The following is a 19,533-nucleotide window of genomic DNA, read 5'->3' on the forward strand; positions in this document are numbered from 1 at the left end:
TAAGATCGTCCATATTTACTCCGGCTTCAGTCTATCTGTGCTGAAACACTCATGTCTTTGTTCATCCACACTTGATTATTTCAACGTTATCTTGGTCAGTCTTCCATCTTCTATAAAACACATCTTTATTCAAAGCTTAGGCATCACTGTCCTAAACGCCACCACTTCTTGATCACTGATCAACCCCCAGCGTGCACACTGACTTACAATGGTTCCCAATCTGGCAACAATACATTTAAATAAAAAACTCCTTCGCAATCCTACAGCAACTTGGCTGGACCATTCTGGAAATCCCACTGTAAACCTCTCCTTCTGTTTGATTCAACCTTCCAAATATCTGTGTGGCTCCCTGTCAAGTTTTTTGTCGCCAACCCTTCGATGGTTTAACCAGTTTGAAGGTGCTGCACAAAGTTCTTGTTGTAATTTGATATTCAGCCGAGGACCAGCAGCAGTGACTTACTTCAGGGAGCCGGAGTGGTCAGTGCGCAGATCCCCCCCAATCCCCGGACACAGTCTGGACCCGGCTCTCCCTTACCTTGCGGGCCGTACACTTGGCGCAGCCCCTCGGTCACCAGCGCCGAGAAGCGGAGGAGAAAATCGCCTAGATCGGCGGACAAATAGTCGGAATCCAGCGAGTCGACGCTGCCCTGCGGTGTCAAGACCCGGGGATTGAGCACCGCCATCCCAGACTCAGCCGCTTCCAACAGCGGGGCCCCACGACGCGGCCCAAGCCTCACAGAGAGGCAGAGTTAGCCCACATGCGCTTCCTCCTCGGGGACTGACCAGGCAACTAGAAACTTCGCACCTCGGTAACCAGGCAACTAATAACCTAGCAACCGAAACCTCGAACCTCGGTAACTAGGTAACTGGGAACTTAGCAACCAGAACCTTGCCCTCAGGTAACCTGGTACCCAGGTAACTTGACAATTGGGAGCCTGGCAACTTGGAACCTTGCAGCCAGATAACCCGGCAACCAGGTAACTGTAAACCTGATACCTGGGTAACCTGGCAACCAGGAAACCTGAATCTGGGTAATCTGGCTGGAAGAGTTCAAGACTCAGAAACTGAACTTTGTCCTTAGATGAAGACACTGTAAGGACAGAACTGAATGTGGGCACGCGTGCTCGAGCTAGGTACACATTAAAGATGGCAGGGTAGCGATGTTTTGAAGCAGTAGCATTTAGGAGCCAATAGACTCCTATGTCATCCACAGCAACCATATCTGCTGCTTGAAGATCTTCAGCCCCGAGTTGGTGAGCTGGAGTCTGAAATTAAGACACTGAATTAGGGAAAGGGAAAGTTGTTTTTGGTCACGTTGTTCCAGGATGCAATCACACCCCTTTAGGCTCGGTAGTTTGAATCTGTGTTGTTGTCAGGGAAAGGAGGATGTTGCTATGAGTGAGGCAGGTATGGTAATCAGAAGGTAGCACTCAAGGGACCTTGGCATTTACAATTAACCAACAGATTTGAAGTTCTTGTAGCTGTGTGGTTTGGAAAACAAAATGCAGGGAGGATGAGCAGACTGACCGTAGCAGTACAAAGCTATTCAATTAGAGCAAGAGTTGAAATAAATTGTTGCAGGCAACAGTACAGTTCAGATAATAGATGCAGTTCTCTGTTGTCAAGAAAGTGAGTCTCAAAGGCTGAGCTGTCTGGGACCATCATTAAGGACAACTCCTCAGAACAAAAGAGGAACTTGGAGTGGGAGGGGAAGGATCTGATTTTTGTGAACCCTGTGAGTACCAACCACATTTGGAGAACTAAGAAAGAGGTTCTGCTACAGGATCATGAATAGCTGGGGACTAAAGTAAAAAGTGAAACTATCAATATTAACATGTCTGTACCTCTACTTGAGCTATGAACAATTGGTATATTGCAAATATCAGAGAGTTGAATAAGTGGCTCAAAGAGCAGCTTTAGAAAAATAGTTTTTGATTTATGGAACTACCATTTATGAAGTGTTAGTAAACCTGGACAGTACATTTTAGTTTAGTTTGACCATGTTTACTTTTTATCATCTATAACAAACTAACAACATTCAGGAAACTGTATTGAGACTGAAATTAAGTTGGAATAGCCATTTTTTATTTTGCATGAATTAGTCATAAGATAGTCAACAGATGCTTGGGTAAGTACTTAATTAACCTAACTAATTAATAGATGAATAATAAATTTATAGGTACATTAGAAAGACTGTTCTATTTTAAACTTTTCACTGTTAGTCTTTGAAAGCCACTAAATGACTGCATGCCCGTGTGTCTATAAAAGGAATGTATAATGCAGATAAGTGTGCTGACAATGCGACCTTCAGACTCAAAGGTGTGAAACAAACTTAAGAAGAACCAAAGTAAGTGAAACATCATTTGAAACTTTATCTGATTCCATACAATTCATTATTCATAAAGAGAAAGTGTGAAACTGTACTGCATTCTGATTGAAAATAATGGGTGTAGGTGGAGTATGTAATTAGGGATACAATTAGATTAAATTATTAACAGAATTGACCAACTATGTTACAACAGGTCCAACTCTGAAGTGAGGTAATAGTTATTTTTGGATTAAAAACAGAGGTTCCAAGTGGCTTCTTTGCCAGCCAAGTACTGAAGACACTCAAAGCAGAATTCCAAGCGAACTACTTTTAAAGAGGAAATTCCACACAGGTTACACCTCTACAGAATGACATGAAATTGTAAAATTTTAACATAAATTCATAATATTATGATTCCAGCTGATGGTAATAATGGGCAAGTCAGATCCCAGAGTGAAACCTGGATTGACAGACCATAAGTTTTAAATTTATTTTTGTTTACCATGGAAGTCAGACACTGAACATAGTCATAAGAGAGTGCCAATATACTTTTAACAAACAAACATAGAACATAAAAGTTTATTACACAAAATAAAAAATACATTACACTTTACAAGAACTAGTGGAATAATCTCATTACAAATATCAGAATGAAATATTTATCCATTTTATCTCAGCAACATTTTTATAAACGTTGCAAGCTCAGTGAAGAGTCACCCCTACCTCCACGCAAAAGCTTTTTGCTCAGCTGGCATGACTGTGAATGGTTTTCTTTCAACAAATTGCAGTGCATTCTCTTGATGATATTTTCTTCAGTTAGTCTTTCTCCCCAACAATCCTGAAACAAAATGCAACATCAGCTGACTTATTACTTAACATGGATTCCCTAAACTTATATCTTCAACAACCTTGTAGGATGTCTTCTCCTCCAAGACCTGCACAGAGTTCTGTTTCTGGAGCTTTCTTCTCACTGCATCTAAGCATCTCAGAATTTCTTCCCAGCCCTAACTATTTGGAAACTGCAGCTACCAGTACTTGCAATCGGCCTCTTGTTTTTGGCATGAACCTGCTTCTGGTCCTCTTTCTCTCTCTCTGGTCGTAAAACTCAAGTCACGAAACACCTTAGCAACTGTGTCCCCAGGTGGCTTATTGGTCACTTCAGTGAAATCTCATGACTTCTTGTAAATAGTCTTCTGAACTCAATGTTAAAAATTACTTTCTGACTTTAAAAAGGTCAGTTTTTCACAGAACTGAGAAACTAAAATTCATTTTGCTCTACTTTAAAACTCAATTTCTCAAATAATAATATTAGGAATGTTCATAACAATAATTATACCTTTACTTCCAATAAATTTCTTTACAAAATTTACTATCCAGAGAGTCTTACATTGGTTAAATCTGGCCAAATCAGTGATTTTTTAAATGGCAAATTAGCAGTCTGAAATCTATTAAGTTGCAAATATTAGATCTGATAACAAAGGTGCTCTTGTGGCACAGTGGTAGTGTCCCTACCTCTGGATCAGGAGGCTTGTGTTCAAACCACGCCTGTGTTAGAGGTGTGTAATAAAACTCTGAACAGGTTGATCGGAAAATATATAAGATCAGATAACACATCACTTACCAAAAGGGAAGGAAGGAGCTGTTCTCTTGGGAAAGTCTTCGTCAGAATTATTCTGGAATTTGTGTTCTCACAAATCATATAAGCAGGACTACGGAGGATTTTATTGCAGCATAAAAATAAGCAGATTGTGACCGGAAGTGACACAGTGTACAAACTTAAATGTGCACCAGTAAATAGGGTCAGAGTAAACAAAGATGGTAAACAGACAAAAACTAAAGGCTCTTTATCTGATTGCTGACTTCATTTGTAACAACATGGATGAATTGACAGCACAAATAGAAATGCAAGAGTATGATATTATCATCTTTACAGAGACATAGTTACAATGTGGCCAAGTAGTTGACATTTCACAGCCATAGGGGCTAAGGAAAAAGCACTGGGGTAGCACTGTTAGTAAATGAGAGGATGACTACAATAGCAAGAAATAGCCCTTGTTTCAGAATATCAAGATGTACATTCAGTCTGGGTGAAGAGAAGAAATTGCAACAGAAATAAGTTGCTGGTGAGAACAGTTTATAGGCCCTTTAACAGTAGTTATACAGTAGGACAGAATATTAAGCATTATGACTATGACAAGCAGAATGCACTGGTAATTGAGTCCCATTACTGCATCAGTCATTCTATTAGTTTAACTGTTTAATTTCAATCATGAAAATGATCAATAGTTTTTCTTTGATACTGCTATCCAGAAAAAAAGAGACTCTCACCATGCTTCCTTTATAAACTCAAAGCTAACTGATATTATAACAGAAAACTTATTCATAAAACAAATGATAGAATTGCTTAATATCTGAATATAATCCAGAATTATAATTATAATCCAGAATTATATCTCCTTCAAATCCCAAATAAACACACATACACATGGCAATAACAACTCTGGAGAATTTTTTTTAAACACCCTTATTGACCAATTGTCTGTCAAAAAAATAGAGGTTGATAAATCCTCTCTGTCCATTGAGCTTTTTTTTAAAATTTAACCTATTTTTCTGAACAACCTGTTCAGAGGTGCTAGTACACATGTCTGGGGCAGGTGGGACTTGAAGCGAGGCCTCCTGGCTCAAAGCTATTACTGCACCACAAGAGCCTTTACCTGATCCTTCTAACCCCTAACCATCAAGCTCCTTGTCGACAAAATCGAATTGCTGACAGCTGTAAACTGATTGACAATCTTTTGTACTAAGCTTCAGTTTGATTGGAAATGAAGTACGATCCAAAACTTTGAATGTAATAACAGTTCTGCTTTTCAGGGTTTTTGAGGTAGTCAAAACATCGAGGTGTTGACTTTATCCCCAGATTTACTGAAGAAAGAGAGATACGTAAATCTTGCAGCTTTACTGCTTCTTTTTTCTTCCTGACTCCCTAGGTGCTTGAAGCAGAAGTCAAATCCAGCCAGGGTTGCTAGGCAGCCATCAGCACACAGGTTCACAGTCTCTTCTAAAGATAGTTATCCTGACAATTAAAAGAATAGACTCTTTTTATTCCAGAAAGTGTCAAAGCAGTTCAATATTGTCCATTTTATATCCATGTACTCTACAAAAATATATGTGTATTCCCAACATTATCAAGATTTAAATAGAGTTTGTAAGAAAGGTAATATAATAACCCTGACTTTAATCTTCCCATTTTGGAATGTCTACAAAATGATTTTTGGAGCAGCTTGTGGTAGAGCCCATCGGGATGGGTACATGAATAGGAAGGGTTTAGAGGGATATGGCTAAATGCTGGCAAATGGAACTAGATTAATTTAAGATATCTGGTTGGCATGGACAAGTTGGACCGAAAGGTCTGTTTCTGTGCTGTACAACTCTATGACTCTAAAGCAAATTGACAACAGTTTTCTGAAAGATGAGTTCCTTCAGTGTATTTGAGACAGTTTCCTAGACAAATACATTCTGGAACCTACCAGGAACAAGGTTATTTTGGACCTGGGAATATTAATGAAGTAGGAAGAATAAAGACCTCACGGTAAGGGATCCTCTCAGCAATAATAATCATAACATGGTAAAAATTTATATTCAATTTGAGTGAGAAATGTGGGTCCATAATTAATGCCTCAAACATGAAAAAAAGACAATGACAAGGGTATGAACACAGAGTTGACTAAACTGGACTGGGGAAATAGGTTCAATGGTGAAATAGTGAGGATGCAGTGGCAGGCATTTTAGGGAGATACTTCATAACTCTCAACAAATATTTTTATCCTTTGTGGAAGAAAGACTGCCAGAAAGATGTACTATTCATAATTATTTAAGGAAGGATGGTATTAAGTTGAAAGAGAAGGTGCACAATACTGTGAAGATTAGTGGTAAGGCAGAAAGCTGAGAGAATTTTAGGAATCAGCAAAGGATGTCTAAAGTAATAAAAACAGAGAACCTGACATTTAGTACTAGAGAACTTGAATACTGCAGGATGGCGAAGATTTTGCACTCATCAGGAGAATCTGCAAGAAATGCTTCTCTTAAAGGGAAAAATATTCTGTATGAAAGTGCTGATTGGTTTCCAAGTGGCTGCTAATTAGTAGAGGCATTGCCATGGAAAATACACCAGGTAAGCGGTGACTGACAGTTAATTACCTAGCTTTGTTTAAATTTTAAACCAGGCAGGTTGACTCTGATTTGTCAAGGCATTGCTCTGAAAATGAATCAAAGAATGTCTCTCATACAGTAAAATCTTGTTTTCTCTTAATGTTAGTATTTTTTGCAAATTATCTTGAGTGGAAGTCAAAAAGTTTGTACACAATCTGTCTTTGTTCAGGATTATTAAAGATGGAGAAAATGGAGTATGGGAGAAAACTAGCAAAATTGTAAAAACATACAGTAAATATTCTACAAGTAAATATAAAGGTAAGTAACCAAAAATGAACACCCTTAAAGAGTGATACTGAACAGTTAATAATGGGAAACAAGGAAATGGCAGAAGATTTGAACAAGTATTTTGTATCCATCTTTACAGCCGAAGGAGAAAAAGAAACATTCCAAGAATTGTTGAAAGTCAAATCTTCGGGAGAGAACCACGTGAGATGCTAAGTCTGATCATGATATGTTCTGAGTTGAACAGATTTATTCTGCTGCTTTTCTTCGCTCCAGCTGTGACACTAAATCTGTATGGTAATTGTGAAGAATGTCATGACAATAGACCATTGTGTTATTCCCCTTCTTGATCACACAAATCATTAACTTGATCCACACTTTGGAGACATCATATTGATTAATAAAATATTTTTCTTTCAAGCCATATAGGATCAAGTCAACTTCAATCAGTCTCTCAATTAATTCTATGTCATGTTTCTGAATGAAATGTAATCAAGGCAGTGGAGTTACTGTAAAATAGAACAAGCTAACCAAATGATGAAACATCCACATTTCCAATATTTTCTCACAGAATAATATTCTTTTAATGTTCCATTTGTGAATATATTTACTTTCTATCAGGATTCCAGGAAGTTATTTGAACAGACAAGGAAAAAGCCACAGCCCTTAGACAATTATGCAGGCATTGCATAAAACATAACAGCGCAGAAAAAATTATTCAGCTTGACATGTCCATGCTGGTGTTTAAGCTCTATGAGTCTCCTCCTACTCTTCACTTCCACTTCTATTCATTTCTCACTCATGCCTAGCTTTCCCTTAAATGCAACTATGCTATTTCCCTCAACTACTTATGGTAGCAAGTCCCACATTCTAATCAAAATAAATTTCTCCTGCATTCCCTACTGGATTTGTTAGTGATTATTTTATATTTATGGTCTCTAGTACTAGTTTCCCCAACAAGTAGGAATATTATTTTCTACCCTATAAAACCTTTTTCACAATCTTAATGAATTTATTAGATAAACCTTCAACCTTCTAGGGTACATTGTTTTAAAATTAGGGATCGCCCGTTTAGAACAGAGATTGAAAGGATTGTTTTTCTCTTTTGTGTAACTTTGGAACTCACTGCCACAGAAGGCATTAGAAGAAGGTTCACTGAATATTTTTAAGGCAGAGTTAGATAGATTTGTGTTTGCAAGACAGTCAAAGGTTATTGGGGATAGATTAGAATTTCGAGCACAGCTTAACCATGATCTTATTGAATGCTGGAGTAGACGTTAAGGGAATGAATTGAATGCTAATTAAGTGAATTAAATAATTAAACAAATGGCACACCTCTACTCTAAATTGTATGTTCTGTTCTTCAGTAATAAAGTCAGGCTATTCAATATTTCCTGATGGATACAATCTCTCAGGACCAATATCAACTTTTTGCACTTTCACGTTCTTCTATTTCCATTTTATAAACATCACTATCAGGTGGTCATTCAAGCCATAGACTTTAAACTGGAGGCCACTTCCATGTACCTTTTTATGATCTTGTTTTCAAAGTCTTACTCTATTACCGCTGTATTTAGTATCCTTGATTCTAATAACGTTTTGTGTGAAATACACTTTTGACTTCCCACTTTAGTCTTCCATTTATATGTTACTGATTCATTAAACAATGGAAACAATCTTTAACTATTGATTCTCTCGGATGTTACCCTTACAATAGTTTGAAATCTCCTGTTAGGTTTTCTGCTCCTGTCAATAAAGCCCCAACTACCAAAAACGCTAATTTCAGGTATCATTCTCATTTTCTGTATCCTTTCGTGGTTTTAATGCCTTTCCTGTAATGGGACAGCCAGAGTTGCACTCAGTATTCCAATTGTGGCCACAAAAATATTCTGTACAAATTCAACATGGAGGAAGGATCTAATTGAGTTCATCTTGTTGAGGAACCAATGGTACTGGACATAATTGGACTGAAGCACTGGTTGATGCTGAATCAGAAACACCAACTCAATCAGTACTGAATTAACAGCCTAGATTACACACCTCAAGTCTTTGGTGTGAGTTTGGAACCCACATAGTCCTAATTCAGCTGGGAAATGGGAGAGGAACAGCCTTCAGCCACATCTCCTTGTTTGCGTGCTTTCTGAGTGGGGGAAATCTTTGGACATTCTCGGGACAAAGCAACTTTGCAGTTTTGGCTATCAGACTGATATTCTGTGGTGGTCATCATTAAAGAGCTGAGCCTCACTATATAGGACAGTGCAATAATTAAGGAGGGTAGTAAGAACCTGAGAGAAAGTGTGGAGGGACATCTGAGAACAAATTGCTTGATAACTTGCATTGACGGTGCAGGTAATACTAATACAAAAAAATCTACATTTGAGCACAATGTCACTGAATTTGTTAAAACACCTTTTCACTGAATATATTACCTGATATCAATAAGGATGTGGCAACTCTGTTGTTCCAACACTGGTCAAGAGCACATTGTGTGAAGAAATGCAGCATAGTGGCTCAGTGATTGGCACTGCTGCCTCACAGCACAAGGGACCTGGTTTCAATTCCAGCCTTGGGTGACTGTTTGTGTGGAGTTTGCACATTCTCCCTGTGTCTGCGTGGGTTTCCTCCAGATGCTGTGGTTTCCAACCACAGCACAAAGATGTGCAAGTTAGGTGGATTGGCTGTGCTATGTTGTCCAGGGATGTGCAGGCTAGGTGGATCATCAGTGGATGCAGGGTTACAGGGATAAGGGGTAGGTCTGGGTGGGATGCTCTTTGGAGGTTTGTTGTAGACTCAATGAGCCAAATGGCCTGCTTCCACACTGTAGGGATTCTATGAAAGGAAAAAAATAAGCTAACGTATTTTGCAAAGCAAATGTTTTTATGATTATGGAGAAGATGATTTTCACATTCTGAATGTGCCTTAACACAGAAACAAAAGCAGTTCATTCCCTCACACTGTACCTGTCCTCACACATTGGTTCCAAATAAGTAAATTTTGGGAGCTTTAAGGGTGGATTTGCTCATTATCCCCATGTAGTTTGAATCCTGTTGCGTAAAGGCTTTGCCCACTATGGTGGGTCAAATGGCCTGCTTCCACACTGTAGGGATTCTATGATGATTACCATGCAAAATATTCTGTGAGCTGCTGTAATGTATGCTAGCTGGTGGGCCCTGGAGTAACACTCTATTTTGAAACTACAGATTAATTTGACCATCAGTTTCATAAGAGTAATGAGAATAATGAACACTTACTACTTGCTGCTGAGCAGGTGTCACAGCTGGTGTGGATAATACAACTCTCACCTTACATTTCACTAATGCTGCTGCTTAAAAGATTATATTTAAAATGATTTTTAATAATTTGACTCGAGTTCCCTGTTGGTTCTATTGGAAACACAGCTGTTGGCTGAGTCACGGAGATTACATGGAACCAAGTTCAATCTCACTTTGTGCTGAGTGAACATTATAAAAAATGCGTTTTTGGGATGTGGCCATTGCTGGCTGTACCAGCATTTGTTGTCCATCCCTTAATGTCCTTGAGAAGATGGTGGTTAAGTGTCTTTTTAGACCATCTCTCTGCCCTGCATTCTATTTTACCTTGAACATATCTCTTGGCCACACAGTCTTTTCGGCACCAAGATAACCTACTTCCACCTCTGTAATATCACCATCTGAGCCCCTGCCCCATGAACCCCTTATCATGCTTTTGTTATCTCACACTTCAATATTCCAATATGGCCATCCTCATATCCTCAATCCTCTGGAAACTTAAGTTCATCGAAAGTACTACGATATTGCATTATCCCATATGTCCGACTTCAGTGTGTACTCTGTTTAATCCATCATTGGTGGTCCTTTAGCTGTTTAGAAAATTCTCTCCAAAATTCCCTGCATGTAGCTTTCGTCCTCCCCACCACTGAGACATTTTATTAATGCCCAATTCTTCAGTCAAGCTTTTGATTACCCTATCCATTTTTATTTAATTTTGCCAATGTGAAGTACTTTGGGATTTGTTTCTGCATTAAAGACACTATAAGTTGTTAGCACGGTTGAATAAAGTTATTAGCCAGTTGGTCAGTAATGATTTGGTCTCCAAGGCATGAATACCTTTTGAATAGTTTGGTATGAGATTACATTAATCCTGGTTATTGCAAAACAGATAATTGTTAATTGCCTAGATATGCACTTTTGCAGCCACTAGAGTATAGAAAAGGTATAGAAATCATAGAATCCCTACATTGTGGAAAGAGGCCATTTGGCCCATCAAGTCATTGTGAGGCAGCAGTGCTGACCACTGAGGCACCTGTTCTGCCCAAAAAGAAAAGGTACTGAGATGAGACAGTTTGTAAAATCCCCAAATCATAATATACTTTGCATAAATTGACTTTAAATTGAAAATGGTTACAATGCATACCTTGTTTTTCAGTTATTGACATTCTCTTCCAAAGTTTCTCCTGTAATTTAATTTTGTTTTCATTTCCCCCCTCTCTAATACAAAAGGTCACATTTCCCATTTCTCAATATTAAATTTTACTTCATAGTTTGTCGCTGTTTCTTTAGCATTTCCCATAAATTGAAATTGTTCAGCTTCCTAATTGAAAATGAACTGTCATATGGTAAAAAGTGTCATCACAGAAGTATTCAACTATTCAATCATGGTGACGCCCATACAAAACTACAAATTTATCATTTTTCTTTATGATTGTTTTTCTATAATAAAAAAAGTCTAATTAATGAAGCATTAAAACTCATTCTTCATATAATTCTTGATAACACAGTGAGGAAGGAGTCCCGAATGCTGAAAGTTGAAGGTGCATAACAACTGTGATGGACCTTTCCCAACATCCTGGTAAACTGGTGTCAGTATGTATCTTCAAATCTCATGCCCAGGTCTGTACTATAATTACTTGGTGTATGCCTTGGGAGATGTGAATATAGCCAGAATTTCAATTATGTATTGCTTAGAAATGTATGTTTTACTTATGTATGGGTTTCCATAATATATAATCAAAAGTTGTGAACTTGTGAAGTCTTGGCAGTGCTGAACAGCACATGATCTGATTAACAACAATACCTCACAGTGTGCAATTACTGTCCTCCTATCTGATGAATATAAGCATCTAGAATTATTTCCTTCACAGATTCCTTAAAGTACATTACCTCATTCTCCCTCCCTTCCCAGACCCTAAAACTAGTGTTCCCCCTGGACTGGTATGCCATTCTTTTCTGGGGGCTGCACCTTACTATACCGCACAGAAAAAGATCAAACTCATTCCATCTCATGCAATTTAACCTCTATTTTCCTAAACAAAGAAGAAATAAAGTACTGCAAATGCTGGAAGTCAGAAACAAAAACAAGATTTACTAGAAAAGCTCGTGTCTGGCAGAATCTGTGGAGAGAAAGCAGAATTAATGTTTTGGTCCAGTGGCTCAAAGGGTGGCTCAGTGATTAGCACTGCTCCCTCACAGTGCTAGGACCAGGGCTAGATTCCAGCCTGCACCATGTCTGTGTGGGTTTCCTCTGGGTGCTCTGGTTTCTTCCCATAGTCCAAAAATATGCTGGTTAGATGGATTGATCATGCTAAATCACCTGTTGTGTACAGGGATGAGCAGACTAGCTGAGTTAGCCATAGTAGATATGAGGATAGAGTAGGGGTCTAGGTCTGGATGGGATATTCTTCAGAAGGTTGGCTTAATGGGCTGAATAGCCTATTTCTACACTGTGGGGATTCTATGATTCATGGCTACACTTTGAAACTCCTTTCAGTTTGTTTCAATGCCACACATCTATCCTCCCTCAAACACATCCTGGCCAAGGCTAATCAATTTTTAAAATTCACTTTAAAAGCTAAAACAATATTTGCCTCTAAGGACCCAGCTGCCTTTAAATATATCCATCCTTTTGAATACGAGCCAAATTTTCTATATCCCCTGTTCTTGTACAATGCTAAAATTGTGCAATATTCAAGTTGATTTGGAGCACAATACTGGGCACATGGTTCAGTGTGCTACATGTTCACCTTGCACCAGCAGTTAGACACAAAAAACCTGAACTTTAAGCGAAATTCTCAGTTTTAGTAACTATTAACATATTAAACTTATTCATGAGTTATGATGTTACATTTTCTCCAATTGTATTGCTCCAGGAGGTGGATCACCTTGCCCAGATGGATTGGAATCAAAGATTTGCAAGAAAAGCAGTAAATGTGTAATGGAAGACCCTCACAGAGGAGATGGTTTTATTACAGAATGTTCACATTCCTGCAGGTAATAAGGAAAGGCATCCAAAGCTAGAGCAACCTGGACAGTTCAAAATAAAGAAACAGGAAGAGGCAGCTTATGGTAAAGATTGGTGTCATGGTCTCATACTATAGTAAAGAATCAAGCTGAATCCAAAAAGTGTAGGGTAAACTAAAGAAAAAGGGCAAAAAAAGTGTATTAGAATCAATTTGCAAATAACAAAGGGAAATCAAAGGAAAGATGTAGACGATTGGAGGCCAAAATTGAAATAATTTTAGGATGGTAAGGGACGTTGCTGTGATCCCGATTGATCAAAATTATTTTGCATCTGTCTTCACTACAGTACTACCAATGTCACTGTAAAGGAGTAATAGAGAAATTGGGTCAGACAAATGTAAGGAAAATGTAATAAAAAATAATGAGCAGAACCTAGAGTAGTAGTCACCAGATCCAGATGGGAGGTTTGCAAGATTGCGATAGGAATAGTCAGGGTGGAAATTGCTAAAGATATGACCACAGTCTTTGAATCCTTCAGTGGTATCAGAGGACTGGAGAACTGCAAAAAGGAGGAGGGGAGAAACCAGCAATGATTGGCTAATCAGTCTAATGTTAGTGGTGGAATAAAGTTTAGAGATAAAGATGAGACAAAATTAATTGACAAATTCAAAAAAAATTGACTAATTCAATTGAGTACTTGGAGAGGTGAGACGAGCATATTGCAATTGATGCACATATAGATTTTCAAATACCAGATAGTGACTTAAATCAGAAGAAAACAAAGTTCATAGGTACGAATGGCAAGTTGATTAAAGTAAAATGAAAAACTAGATTAAAAGAAGTACCTAATTGTTCTTGAGAAGGTAGTAGTGAGGTGCATTCTTTAACAGCTGTGGTCCATTTGAAATAAGTTTACCCTCAATACTTTTGGGAAGTGTGTTCCAGTTTATTGACCCAACAACAAGGAAAGAATGAAAGTTTATTTCCAAGTCAGAATAGTGTGTGGCTCAAAAAGGAACTTGCAAGTGATCATATTCCCAATCTTCTACTGCCTTGTCCTTCTTGGTGGTTGAGGTTATGGATTTGAAAGGTCCTGTCAGAAGAACCTCGGCAATTTGCTGCAGTGTTATCGTGTAGATGGAAAACATTTCTGCCACTTTGCGCCAATGGTGAAGAGAGTAAATGTTTCAGGTGATGGATGGGATACTGATAAAGCAGGCTGCTTTGTCCTGGTTTAAGTTCACTTTCTTCTCTTAAGGTCACTGGAGCAGCCCTCATCTGACTTATGCATTATAGATTGTGGACTTATTTTAAAGAGTCAGGAGGTAAATCACTCACTGTGAGATTCTCAGCTCCTCTTGGAGTCAAAGAATTTCTGTGGCTAGTTCAAACAAATTACTCATCGGTGATAGCTTGCAGGGTGTTGCTGATGGGAAATCCAGGAGTGGTAATGCCTTTAAACCTCAAGGACAGATGTTATATCATTTCTCAGTGGAAATGGTCACCACCTGGTACTCATGTGACGTGAATGTTCCTTGATACCCTGATTAAGGCTGCTTGAGGTGGTTTCATAAGAGTGCATAACAGGAGATTTTTTATAAATTCATTCACATGATGAGGGCATCACTGGCTAGGCCAGCATTTAATGCCCATCCCTTATTAAGAGTCAACCACATTGCTGAGAGTCTGGAGTCACACATAGTCCAGACCAGGTAAGGATGGAAGTTTCCTTCCCTAAATGACATTAGTGAACCAGGTAGATTTTCCTGACAATCGACAATGGATTTGTGGTCATCATTTGACTCCTAATTCCAGATTAGGGGCGGTATGGTGGTTAGCACTGCTGCCTCACAGCGCCAGGAACCCAGGTTTGATTCCATCTTCAGGCAACTGTCTGTGTGGAGTTTGCACATTCTACCCCTGTCTATGTGGGATTCCTCCCATAGTCCAAATATGTGCAGATTAGGTGGATTGGCCATGCTAAATTGCCCATTGTATCCAAGGATGTGCAGACTAAGTGGGTTAGCCATGGGAAATGCAGGATCACAGGGATGGGGGGCTAGGTCTCGGTGGAATCCTGTTCGAAGGGTCGGTGTGAACTTGATAGGCTGAATGGCCTGCTTCCACACTGTATGGATTCTATTTTGATTGAACTCAAATTCAACCATCTGCCAGGGCAGAATTTGAACCCAGGTCCCCACAACATTACCTGAGTCTTTGGATTAATAGTCCAGTGATAATAGCATTTGACCATTGCCTTCCAACTGGCAGGTGAAATGATTTTCAGGGGGATAAAGGAGCTGCACATGCTGTCTCATGATAACCAGGTGGCAGTCAGTCAGGCTGACACCCACAAAATGATGAAAGGCACAGAGGAGTAGTCAACCAATGGGAAACAGCTGCCTTTGGTGAATTAAAAGAGCACTCGTGCATTATAGGGGCTTGTCACCCTCCTGGCATCATGGGAATGGAAGAGTGGGGGCAAAAGAACTGGCGCAATTTGATCACCTGACCACAAGGAAGGCAGCAGTTGGTAATGGAGGCATGGCTCTTCAGTTTTGGACACAGTTGCAATGAGAAGCAACACCAGAGTTCAAAGTTCTAGAGTTCATTTTGTGCCCTTGACACATTCAACATGAAGGATTACTGATTCATCAGCTGAGCTAGGGACAGAAAATGGTAATCAGCAGCAGGTTTCCTGGTACATGTGAAGGAGGTGAAGGGGTGAGGGCAGAGGCACAGGACATAGAATGGTCTTGGGCAAAGCCTTGTCAGTCACAATGAGGGATTATCCTAAGTTGAAGAAAAAGGAAGACATATTGGAAGCATGGTATGGAAAGTGACATTGTCATAAAAACAGTGATGGACATGGAGAAACCAAGATTAGCATCTTAGTGGGCAGTGAGGTGGAACGAAGTATAATCAAGGTAGCTGTGTGAGTAGATATTGATTGAAACTTTAACCAGATTGGTTTACCCGCTGGAGTTAGAAGAATGAGAGGTGATCTGATTGAAACATATAAGATACTGAGGGGATTTGACAGGGTTGATTCAGAGAGAATGTCTTCAGTTGTGGAAGAGAATAGAACTAGAAACATACTTTTACAATAAGAGGTTTTATAAGTCTTAACATCAAACATAGCTGATCAGGGTCAAAAACCTAAGGTGGACTTGTCCAGTATTATCATCAGCTAAGATTATAACTGCAGGTTCCCTGTTATCCACTTTACTTTTTATGTAAAAGAACTCTAACAAATTAGTTGAATACGTTTTCACTTTTGCAAAACCATGTTCACTCTGTCTGATCCCAATATGATGTTCTAAATATCCTGCAGAAAAGCCTGACTGGAGAAATTTGGAAGACACGTGTTGAACCCTTTGCTCATATTACTATAGACAGCATGGGATCAGAGGTCAGGAAGAAAAAGAAGAAACGTTTGCAAAAGGGCCAACAGAAAAAAAAATGCTAGAGTACAGGATGTAGATATTGCAGAGATCACCATACAAAAGAAAAAAGCATGAAGATCTGCAGTTATTTGAGTCCAATGTCTGCTATGGATATTACACAAAACTGACTAAACTCAGCTTTAAGTCTAAAATTTGGACTAGTAACCCTATATGTGGCAGAAGGAATTTGCAGTGTTTTGCAGGTTACTAAATGGTTGACTGCTGAACGGATCCTAAAAGATCGCAAAGACATTTTTACAGGATGTGGATATCTTAGTAAATATCATCATGAAGTAGATGAGAGATTGAGACCAATTCAGCAACTGTGCCAAGGACTGTTCCAGCTTCCCTCAAGTGAAGACAAGATAAAAAAGCTGGAAAAGAAGGGAGCAATCAAGAAAGTGTCAACATTTACAGGCTGGGTTAGCAGCATGGTAGCAGTGACAAACATCTGGAGCAGTGTTTGTCACCAACCCAAAGGATCTTTGAACAGATCTCCCCCATGCCAACCATTGAAGAGATTTTGCCACATCTTGTCCAGGTAAAGACCTTTGCTATGCTACATTTGAAGGATGGTTATTGGGAAAGGAAACTGGAAAAAAGCAGCAGGATTTTTTTGTGTGTGTTATTTGGGAGATATAGTTGGTTTTACTTGCCATTTTATATTTCTACTGCTCTAGAAGATAGCATAAGATAGTCAGTGAGCTTCCAGGTGTGTGTGTTACTGTGGATGATCTGCCAGTCATGGATATGGGAATAAGATGCAAGAAGCCAACAATAAGAATCTAGTGAGGCTGCTAGAGAGCATTTGCCAGATGCACCTAAATCTTAACAAGAAAAATTTGCAGCTGAAGATGCCTGCTAGCAAGGTACATAGGTCATGTGCTGACAGTGAAAGAACTTCATCCAGATTCTGATAAGATAATAAATGTAGCACAGAAGCAACATTCAAAAGATGTGAAAGTGGGCAACAGTTTTTCAAATTCATGAACTAATCAGTAAAGTTCTTGACTAATTATCATCAGACTGTGACCCTCTATGCAAATTCAATGCTAAGAGTATATAATGTCTTTTGGGCACAGAACAATAACCTTCTTTCAATCAAAGTGGTATATCACAAGGATTGGTGCTGGGTCCACTGCTTTTTATCATTTATATAAATGATTTGGATGTGAACATGGGAGGTATGGTTAGTAAGTTTGCAGATGACACCAAAATTATAGGTATAGTGGACAGTGAAGAAATTTACCTCAGAGTACAACGGGATCTTGATCAGATGGGCCAATGGGCCGAGGAGTGGCAGATGGAGTTTAATTTAGATAAATGTGAGGTGCTGCATTTTCAAAAGGCAAATCAGGGCAGGACTTAAACACTTAATGGTAAGGTCCTGGGAACCGTTGCTGAACAAAGAGACCTTGAAGTGCAGGTTCATAGTTTCTTGAAAATGGAGTTGCAGGTAGGTAGAATAGTGAAGAGGATGTTTGGTCTGCTTGCCTTTATTGGTTAATGCATTGAGTATTGAAGTTGGGAGGTCATATTGCAGCTGTACAGGACATTGGTTAGGCCATTTTTGGAGTACAGTGTGCAATTCTGGTCTCCCTGCTTTAGGAAGGATGTTGTTAAATTTGAAAGGGTTCAGAAAAGATTTACAAGGATGTTGCCAGGTTTAGAGGGTTTGAGCTATAGGGAGAGGCTGAATTGGCTGGGACTATTTTCCATTGAGTGCAGGAGGTTGAAAGGTGACTTTATAGAGGTTTATAAAATCTTGAGGGGCATGGATAGGGTAAATAGACAAGGTCTTTTCCCTGGGGTGGGGAAGTCTAAAACTAGAAGGCATTAATTTAAGTTGAGAGGGGAAAGATTTAAAAGGGACAGAAGGGTAACATTTTCATGCAGAGGGTGGTGTGTGTATGGAATGAGCTGCAAGACAAAGTGGTGGAGGCTGGTACAATTATTATATTTAAAAGGCATCTGGATGGGTAAATGAATAGGAAGGGTTTAGAGGGATGTGGGCCAAATGCTGGCAAATGGAACTAGATTTATCCACAATATCTGGTCGGCATGGACGAGTTGGACTGAAGGGTCTGTTTCCATGCTGTACATCTCTATGACTCCATGACTCTAAAACAAACAACTGGCAACAAGAGCAGAACAAATTTTGGAAGTTCAGCAAAGACACTGGGTTGAAACTTACATTATTTTGGCTATATGATACTGCCATAAAGTATATTTATTGTAGCGTGTTTGTTTATACCAGAGCAGCGGGTGGATCATAGCATCAGAAAGGGGTAGGGCTATCAAGTGATAAGAGCAATGCTGAACTTCACTTTTTTGATTCTCACTGGATCAAAATTTGTTCGACTCAGTCTAGAATGTATGCAATGGCCCGGACCGACTCCAGTCAGTCTGTTAGGATTGAGGTGGGGTACTGGGCTCCTGCATATACATGTCCTGCTTGTAAGTTCCCAGGCAATTCAACTTTCATTTTATTGCTGGCTGGCATCAGTTGACAACCGTGTGTGTGCCTGGATTATGTTGTCCCTGCTGTATCTTATTGCCAAACTTTTTAGCAAAGTGTTGTTTTGTGAAAATGTTTGTGTTTAAAATTAGGTTCATTTAGACCCTGTCCAATTATTGTCATTGGAATTGTTGGTCTGTGATCATTCAACTGTACACTCTGAATGTGTCACATTTTGGGAACTATTCCTTGATTTCGATCCATAGTTTTAAAGTGAAAGATAAAGTAAAGTGAAACTCTATGACTAAAGGTATTTCTCCAAAATTCTTTGTTATTAATGAATATATTTATGGCCCCTTATTTCAGTCTTCCCCACAAGAGGAGACATCTTCCCTTGTTTACTGTGAAACTCCTTCACAATTGTAAAAAAAATCTTGTCAGTTCATTCTTCAACACCTTTCCTAGTGATAAAAAGACCATTCACTCTTTTCTGATGGTTAAACCTCTCTGTTCTGGTATCATTCGGTTTGAATTCTTCCCCAAGTGAGTGAGACCTCAAAGGGAATGAAAGCATCAGAAAATTCAAGAGGAAGCTGAACAGGTTTCCTGTGAAAGATTGAAAAGCATGAAAGGGAGAGACCATGCCATTTT

General features: G+C 39.1%; 1 protein-coding gene across 1 annotated transcript in view; it reads left to right on the forward strand.

Moving 5' to 3' along the window:
* zdhhc18a (zinc finger DHHC-type palmitoyltransferase 18a) overlaps positions 1-19,533 on the forward strand; it is a 101,992-nt gene that overhangs the window by 78,993 nt on the left and 3,466 nt on the right. The window contains exons 9-13 of the transcript XR_007264935.1: positions 6,687-6,775; positions 6,885-6,946; positions 11,520-11,631; positions 12,888-13,008; positions 16,313-16,965. The gene's annotated coding sequence lies outside the window, so the exon portion shown is untranslated. The remainder of the gene's footprint in view (positions 1-6,686; positions 6,776-6,884; positions 6,947-11,519; positions 11,632-12,887; positions 13,009-16,312; positions 16,966-19,533) is intronic.

Source organism: Rhincodon typus, chromosome 27 (assembly GCF_021869965.1).
Source record: "Rhincodon typus isolate 14 chromosome 27, sRhiTyp1.1, whole genome shotgun sequence".
NCBI classification, from domain to species: domain Eukaryota; kingdom Metazoa; phylum Chordata; class Chondrichthyes; order Orectolobiformes; family Rhincodontidae; genus Rhincodon; species Rhincodon typus.